Source organism: Gorilla gorilla, chromosome 2 (assembly GCF_029281585.2).
Source record: "Gorilla gorilla gorilla isolate KB3781 chromosome 2, NHGRI_mGorGor1-v2.1_pri, whole genome shotgun sequence".
Classification (NCBI taxonomy): domain Eukaryota; kingdom Metazoa; phylum Chordata; class Mammalia; order Primates; family Hominidae; genus Gorilla; species Gorilla gorilla.
The window spans coordinates 99,018,187-99,026,389 of NC_086017.1; the positions used below are offsets into that span (position 1 = coordinate 99,018,187).

Consider the following 8,203-nt stretch of genomic DNA (forward strand, 5'->3'; position numbering starts at 1 on the left):
ATCCATATTAAGATGGCAAACATAATCAATAAATGTTGTGCGTGTTCTGACTACTCTGCCAACCAGTTCTTCTCTCAACGCTCTCCTACTCCTTGGCCCTCATTATTTCCTGACATAAAACTGTATTGAAATTAGGACAATTAATAACATTACAATGGTGTCTAACAGTTCAAGTGAAAGGAAGAATTGCACATCCTTTACTTTAAATCAAAAGCTAAAAAAGATGAAGGTTAGTGAGGAAGTCATGTCATAAGTCAAGATAGGGTGAAAGCTAGGCTTTCAATGCCAGTAAGCCAAATTATGAATGCAAAGGAAAATTTCTTGAAGGAAATTAAAAGTGCTACTCCAATAAACACATGAATGATAAGAAAGCAAAATAGCCTTATTGTTGATGTAAAGTTTTAGTGGACCGGATAGAAAATCAAACCAGCCACAACATTCCCTTAAGCCAAAGCCTAATCCAGAGCAAGTCCTTAAATCTCTTCAATTCTATGAAGACTGAGAGAGACGAAGAAGCTGCAGGAGAAAAGATTGAAGCTAGCAGAGATTGGTTCATGAGATTTAAGGGGAAAAGCTTTCTCCATAGCATAAAATTGCAAGAGAAGCAGAAAGTGCTGATGGAGAAACTATAGCAACTTATCCCGAGGACCTAACTAACATAATTGATGAAAGTGGCTACACTAAACGACAGATTTTTCAGTGTAGAAGAAACCACCTTCTTTTAGAAGAATGTCATCTAGGGCCTTCATAACTAAGGAGGAGAAATCACTGCCTGGCTTCAAAGCTTCAAAGGGAAGTCTGACTCTCTTGTTAGAGGCCAATGCAGCGGATGACTTTAAGGTGAAGTCAATGTTCATTTACTATTCTGACAATCCTAGGCACTTAAGAACAATGCTAAATCTACTCTGCATGTGCTCTATAAATGAAACAAAGCCTGGATGACAATACATCTGTTTACAGCATGGTTTACTGCATATTTAAGCCCACTGTTGAGACCTAGTGCTTAGAAAAGAATTCTTTCAAACAATTACTTTTCATTTACAATGCACCTGGTCACCAAGAGCTCTGCTGGAGATGTCTAAGGAGACTACTGTTTTCACGACTCCTAACACAGCATCAATTCTGCAGCCCATGAGTCAAGAAATAATTTGACTTTCAGGTCTTATTATTTAAGAAATATATTTTGTAAGGCTACAGCTGCCACAAATAGTGATCACAGTGATTCCTCTGAGGGATCTGAAAAATCACTTAAATCTGCAAAGTAAATTGGAAATCTTCTGGAAAGGATTCATTCTCCTAGATGCTTAAAAACATTTGTGATTCATGTAAGAAGGACAAATATAAACATTAACAGGAGCTTAGAATAAGAGGATTCCAAACCTCATGGTTGACTTTGAGAGGTTCAAGACTTGAACTGAGAAAGTAGCTACAGATCTGGTAAAAATGTCAAGGGAACTAGAATTAGAAGTGGAATCTGAAGATGTGACTGAACTACTAAATATCTGTGGTAAAACTTGAACAGATGAGTTGCATCTTACGAATAACCTAAAGAAGTGGTTTCTTCAGAGATGAAATTTATTCCTAGGGAAGATGCTATGAACATTATCAAAATGACAACAAAAATTACATAACCTGGGCCATGTCCTTTAAATATGGCTTTCCCAGGTGCACACGACAATGTGAGGAGTGGGGTGGTGCGTGTGTGTTGTGTGGCTGCCACCTGGGCAAGAACCACGGCGGACCATGAGTTGAGTAAATTCTGGAGGGATTCTGCCTCTATTGGAGCCTTTGCAGCCAGGCAGTTGTGAACTATGAGCTAGAGTGAAGCAGAAATCTAGGAAGACGAGCTGCAAGTTGGTCATAAGTGAACCAGGACTGAATTGGGATATTTTCCCCAAAAATGGCCTTAAGACATTTTTCTCTTGAGAAAATTATAAAGATTATCCCATGGCTCCAAGTTTAAAAGAACTATGTGTTTTATTGAACAGAGAGAGCAGAGGAGTTATGTGGACTTGTTGGTTAAATATACAAAGATTTCTGCAAATTCCAAAACTATCAGAATAAAGAAAAAATGACTTCTTGTAGTACTTAGATATGAAAAAAACATGTGAATGAAGAAGTTATTGAGTTCCTAAAGTTTTTGCAGAATTCTGCAAAGAAATGTGCACAGGATTATAATATGCTTTCTGATGATGCTTGTCTCTTCACAGTGAAATTTTTAAGAGCTTGCACTGAACAACTGAAAAAGTTCCTAGAATTCTATACTCTCCACGAGGTCACCAGCTTAATGATATTCTTCCCATTCAGAGTAGAGATGGAATTAAAGTTAGAAAAATCTCTTCTTGCACTGGGCAGGGTAAAATATGTGAAAACAGTATTTCCCTCAATGCTTATAAAGTTGCAGCTCTCAAAAGATGATATATCTGCCACTGAATTGCCAGAATGAACGGCTGAAGCTATGCATTATTATATTAGAAAAGATCCAAATGCAGAGGAGCTTATTTCAAGATATCACCCTCAGCTAGCTCTAACTAGTCAATCATTATTTACTTTATTAAATAATCATGGACCAATGTACAAGGAACCTTGGGAACTTTCAGTATTGATTCAAGTAATACCTGTTGCAGGTTCAAAACCAGTTAAAGTAATATATATTAATTCGCCACTTCCCCAAAATAAAATAACTATGAGAGAGAGAAAACAATCTTTCATGAAGTTCCATTAAAATTTATGATGCCCCAAAACACATTTGTTCCAGTATCTGCAGTCTTTATGGACAAACCTGAAGAGTTTATATCTGAAATGGACATGTCCCATGAATTCAATGAGTGCCGAAAAATTGAGACTCTTGAAAACTTGTATCTGGATTTTGATGATGAGGTCACAGAACTTGAAACTTTTGGAGTAACCACCACCAAAGCATCAAAGTCACCAATTCCAGCAAGTACTTCCACAGTACCTAACATGACAGATGCTTCTACAGCCCCCAAAGCAGTAACTAAATCTGTGGCACCAAGTGCACCAGACATTTCTGCTAATTCTAGAAGTTCATCTCAGATTCTGATTGAACAATGGCAAAAGGAGAAACAACTGGTCACTGGTATGGATGGTGGCCCTGAAGAGTGCAAAAATAAAGATGATCAGAGTTTGAATCATGTGGTGATAAGGTATCAAATTCTGACAAGTCTTTGATGCAAGATAGTGACTTGAAAACATCTGATGCCTTACAGTTAGAAAATTCTTAGGAAATTGAAACTTCTAATAAAAATGATATGACTATAGATATGGAACATGCTGATGGTGAAAGACCCAATGTTCTGGAAAACCTAAACAACTCAAAGGAAAAGACTGTTAGATCAGAAGCAGCTAAAACTGAAGATACAGTTCTCTTCAGCAGTGATACAGATGAGGAGTGTTTAATCATTGATAGAGAGTGTAAAAATAATAGCGATGGAAAGACAGATGTTGTGGGTTCTAACTTAAGTTTTAGATCAGCTAGTCCAAATTCTTCCTCAGGACAGGCTTCCGTAGGAAAACAGACTACTACTGTTTGTAGGCCTGCAGAGTCATGTGTTTTTTAAAAAAACTTATCAAATGAGCATATAAAAAATATGATCCAGTTGGAGAAATTTTAAAAATGCAGGATGAGCTCTTAAAGCCAATTTCCAGAAAAGTACCCAACCTGTCCTTAATGAATTTAGGAAATTCTAAACAGTCTTCTGTTTCTGAGCAATTGTCTGTTCCTTCAGATGGCTCTAGTTGGCCGAAATCTGGATGGCCTTCTGCATTTCAGAAGCCCAAAGGACAATTGCCATATGAACTTCAGGACTATGTTGAAGATACATCAGAATACCTAGCTCCTCAGGAAGGAAACTTTGTTTATAAGTTATTTAGCCTTCAAGATCTGTTGTTTCTCATGTGCTGCAGTGTCCAGAGGATAGAGATAAGACCACATTCTCAAAGAACAGAGGAAAATCAGAAGACAATTTCCAGTTGATGTACTACCAAAAGTAGAGTATCAAGCTTGTTATGGAGTTGAAGCTCTGATTGAAAGTGAACTTTGTCACTTAAGAACTGAAAGTTTATTACATTCCAACAGCTCATTTTATGTTGGGCATATTGATGCATTTACTTCAAAGCATTTTCTACTGGAAGAAACTACCTCAGAAGAATTAAAAGAAAAGCTTTCAGCACTCAAGATTTCCAATTTATTTAACATCCTCCAACACATTCTAAAGAAATTAAGTAGCTTGCAGGAGGGTTCCTACTTGTTATATCATGCAGCAGAAGATTCTTCACTCCTGAACTATAAGGTCTCTGATGGAAAAGTTACTAGGACAGCATACAATTTGTATAAAACCCATTGTGGCCTTCCTGGTGTACCTTTCAGTCTCTCAGTTCCCTGGGTGCCATTAGATCCCAGGCTGTTATTACCATATCATATCCATCATGGAAGAATACCTTGTACTTTTCCACCTAAATCACTGGATACCGCAACAAAAGGTTGGTGGAACCAGAATGCCTATACGCAGCCACAGGATTCCAGTTTCCACAGAAACCAAAAGCAGTTGCTTGCCTGCTCAGCAAGTTGAAACTGAAGGACTGCTTCCAAATAAAAGAAAAATAACTTGAAGACTGTACCATGGAAAATTAAATTTAAAAAACAGCTATAACAATGTTTAATTTAGAAAAGTTTGGTGGTTCACGCCTGTAATCCCAGCACTTTGGGAGGCTGAGGTGGGTGGCTACCTGAGGTCAGGAGTTTGAGACCAGCCTGGCCAACATGGTGAAACTCCGTCTCTACTAAAAATGCAAAAATTAGCCGGGCGTGGTGACGCACGTCTGTAATCCCGGCTACTCGGGAGGCTGAGGCAGGAGAATCGGTTGAAACCAGGAGGCAGAGGTTGCAGTGAGCTGAGATTGCACCACTGCACTCCAGCCTATGCGACAGAGTAGGACTTCGCCTCAAAAAAAAAAAAAAAAAGAAAGAAAGAAAGAAAGAAAAGTTTGAGGGGAAATATAACAAAAAGATCAGTAGGCAAGAGGAACGTTTTTCCTGTAGTATCCTCAAAAGTTCTTAGAGTGTCTTGAAAAAATATGTTGGCTACGTGAAGGAATGCTTCCACTAAAACATAATATTATACTTTTCACCCTTAAAGTTTGAGGAGGATCTTGATAACTTTTAACATTATCATGGCAGGGAAATAGATAAAAAAGAAAAATATTTTTACATTAAACCTTTTCTAAAAATTTTAAATAGAAAACTAATTTGCTTTTTTTTTATCAAGAACAACACTTACCATTATGTATTATGTCAGTTATATTGCCAGTCTGTTGAGACTGACTCAAAATGTTAAATATTGCCACTGTTGAAGATAATTATGAGCATTGCAAACCTTGTTTCTGACCCATTTTTACAGTTTTTATATACTCCTTTAAAATGATGAATGTTACAAGTTAAAATTACATAACTTAGTTAAGAAAGCAGTGGAAGGGTTTCAGAAGATTGACTGCAATTTTGAAAGACGTTTTACTGTGGGTGAAATGCTATCAAACATCATTACATGCTACAGAGAAACCTTTCAAGAAAGGAAAAGTCAATTGATGAGGCAAACTTTATAGTTTTCTTTTAAGAAATCGCTACAGCCACCACGACCTTTAGCAACACCATCCTGGTCTATAAGCAGCCATCAGCATTGAGGGAAGATCTTCCACTAGCTAAGAACTTCCACTATGACTTGCTGAAGGCTCAGGTGATCATTAGCATTTTTTTAGCAATAAAATATTTTTAAATTAAGATACATGCATTGTTTTTTATACCATGTGCTAGAACACAGAACAGGCTACAATACTGCGTAAACATAACTTTCATATGTCCTGAGAAATGAAGAAAAATTGTGTGACTTGCTTTATTGCAATATTTATGTTTTTGAGGTGATCTGGAAGTGAACCCACATCTCCAAGGTATACCTGTGTTTATCACTATTAATATTCCATATGAAAGAAGGTATGAATACCTCAGTGTTTAATTCCTTGAAAGTATAAAGGAAAACACTTTACCATGTATACATTATCATCCCTAGTTATATTTCTTTAAGTGATAAAGAGAAAAAAAACTAGAGAGGCAGCCATAGTGGGAAAATCAGGCCAGGGTTTGTCCAGGAGCACACAGGAATACCCCAAACTGGTAACAAAGTTATCAATGAGATAGGCCAAAAAGTGGAGAACTAGATTCTAGAATATGTTTTGACAGAAGGATGTATGTAACATCAGAATAGCTGTTTATGTTCTCTGGGCTCTTTTCGTTCTTATCTTCAGAGTAAAGGGTGTTGGATGGCATGGTAAACAAAGTACTTTGATTTATTATTATATTGATATTATATCACCTTGCTTGGAGGTGTATCACAAGCAATATACCCTAAAGGATGTAAGTTGAATATGTATACTTCTTTTTTCTCTTTCTCTTTTTTTTGTAATAAGACAGTGTTGTGAAATAATAATCAAGATGCTTTCCACTTTGTAACATTACTAACCCCCCCCTCATTTTTTTCTGAAAAGACCTAGCCAACACCCTAGAGCAGTTAATCAGTTATTATAGTTTCAGTGTGAGCTTTTTAAAACAGTGAAGAAATTGATAGACTGGTTCAAAGTATAACATTTGAAAGAATCCTTGCAGAGCAATTTTAAACTTTATTCGAGTATTTATATGTGTGTGCATGTAGGTATGTATGTGTGTATTTTTTATCACAGAAGGAATCTCAACATCCTGGGATGCCAAAGAAAGAGAAAGCAGAGAGTTAGATGGATATTGAGGGCCTCTTATCTATCACCACTCCCTAGTCCATTAGCTATAGGCCCCTATATACATTTTGTGGGATCGAGTAATTAAGAGAACATGTATCCAACTTCCTTCTGAAGCCAGAAGAGCAGAGCGGACTGGTAAAAGTTTCCACCGCCTCCTAGAGAGAGAATCAGTAAAGGAGTAATAGCTATGTTTGTAGCCAAGGTCAAAGAGGTCAATACAGACATTATAAATACCAATAAAAGATGAGGTACCTGAGACACTGGGAATGTACCACAATTAGAGGCTTTAATTCATTTTTAGTAAGCAATTATGAATCTCCTAACTTTTCTCTAGTGTTATTTTATTATAGTCATCTCAAGTTGTCAACAGCAACCTGCCATCTTTCCCCGTCTAAGAAAATCCTAGCTATCATTCTCATCCTTTTATTTTTTTGCCAGAAGATTTTGTTTTTTATGTTAACTGTACAAGTAGAATAACAAAAAACCTTAGGCTAAAATTAATATTTTACCATGCTTATATTCATATCACAGAGGCCAAAGCCCTGTGAGACAATTTCCAGTAACCAGTAATTCTGATTTCATTGTTCATAGCAAGTAGGGAAGGCATTATTCCATGAAATGTGATTAAATTTCATGTTGGGAAGAAAGTTTGAGTGTGAAACTATCTAGACTTTTTTGTGCTTAAGTAGAGGACAGAAATTTGAAAATGATAACACTGAGAAGTTATTCATTTCACACATTCCCCTTAAAATGACTAATAAGATAATCTTAACCTTCATGTTTATTAAAAAATGTAGGTGAAAATAAAGTATTTCAAAGGAGATGTAAGAATATTTCTTAATTTAGGTTTATCTTCCAAGAAGTTATTTTAAATGTGTAAACATTAATTTTGATTTTGCATGCAAATTCCCTAACCCCATGTCTGGCACATAGTAGCCTCTCAATAAGTAGTTAGTTTTTTTGTTGGTTAGCAATATTACTGTTAATATCACGTGGCAACTGAATGTAGTTTATAAGGCTGAATATATAAAACTATTCAACATATTTTAGTTGACTTTATTTGATAAAATAACGTTCATTAGGTGACATATTAAGTTCACAAATAAACAGATTTTACTAATTTTGTAGGTACATAACATTGGAAACAAATAATCAAATATAAAATATAGACACTGCCTGGGAGCAGTGGCTCATGCCTCTAATCCCAGCACTTTGGGAGGGCAAGGCGGGTGTATCCCTTAAGGTCAGGTGTTCAAGACCAGCCTGGCCAACATGGCGAAACCCTTGTCGCTACTAAAAATACAAAAATAAGCCATGCGTGGTGGCCTATGCCTCTAATCCCAGCTACTCGGGAGGCTGAGGCATGAGAATTGCTTGAACCTGGGAGGCGGAGATTGCA

The 8,203-nt window shown here is 36.6% G+C and overlaps 1 pseudogene; it reads left to right on the plus strand.

Annotated features, from left to right (window-relative positions):
• LOC101146242 (little elongation complex subunit 2-like) overlaps window positions 1–4,632 on the plus strand; it is a 64,161-nt pseudogene extending 59,529 nt beyond the window's left edge.
• Window positions 4,633–8,203: the final 3,571 nt, after the last annotated feature.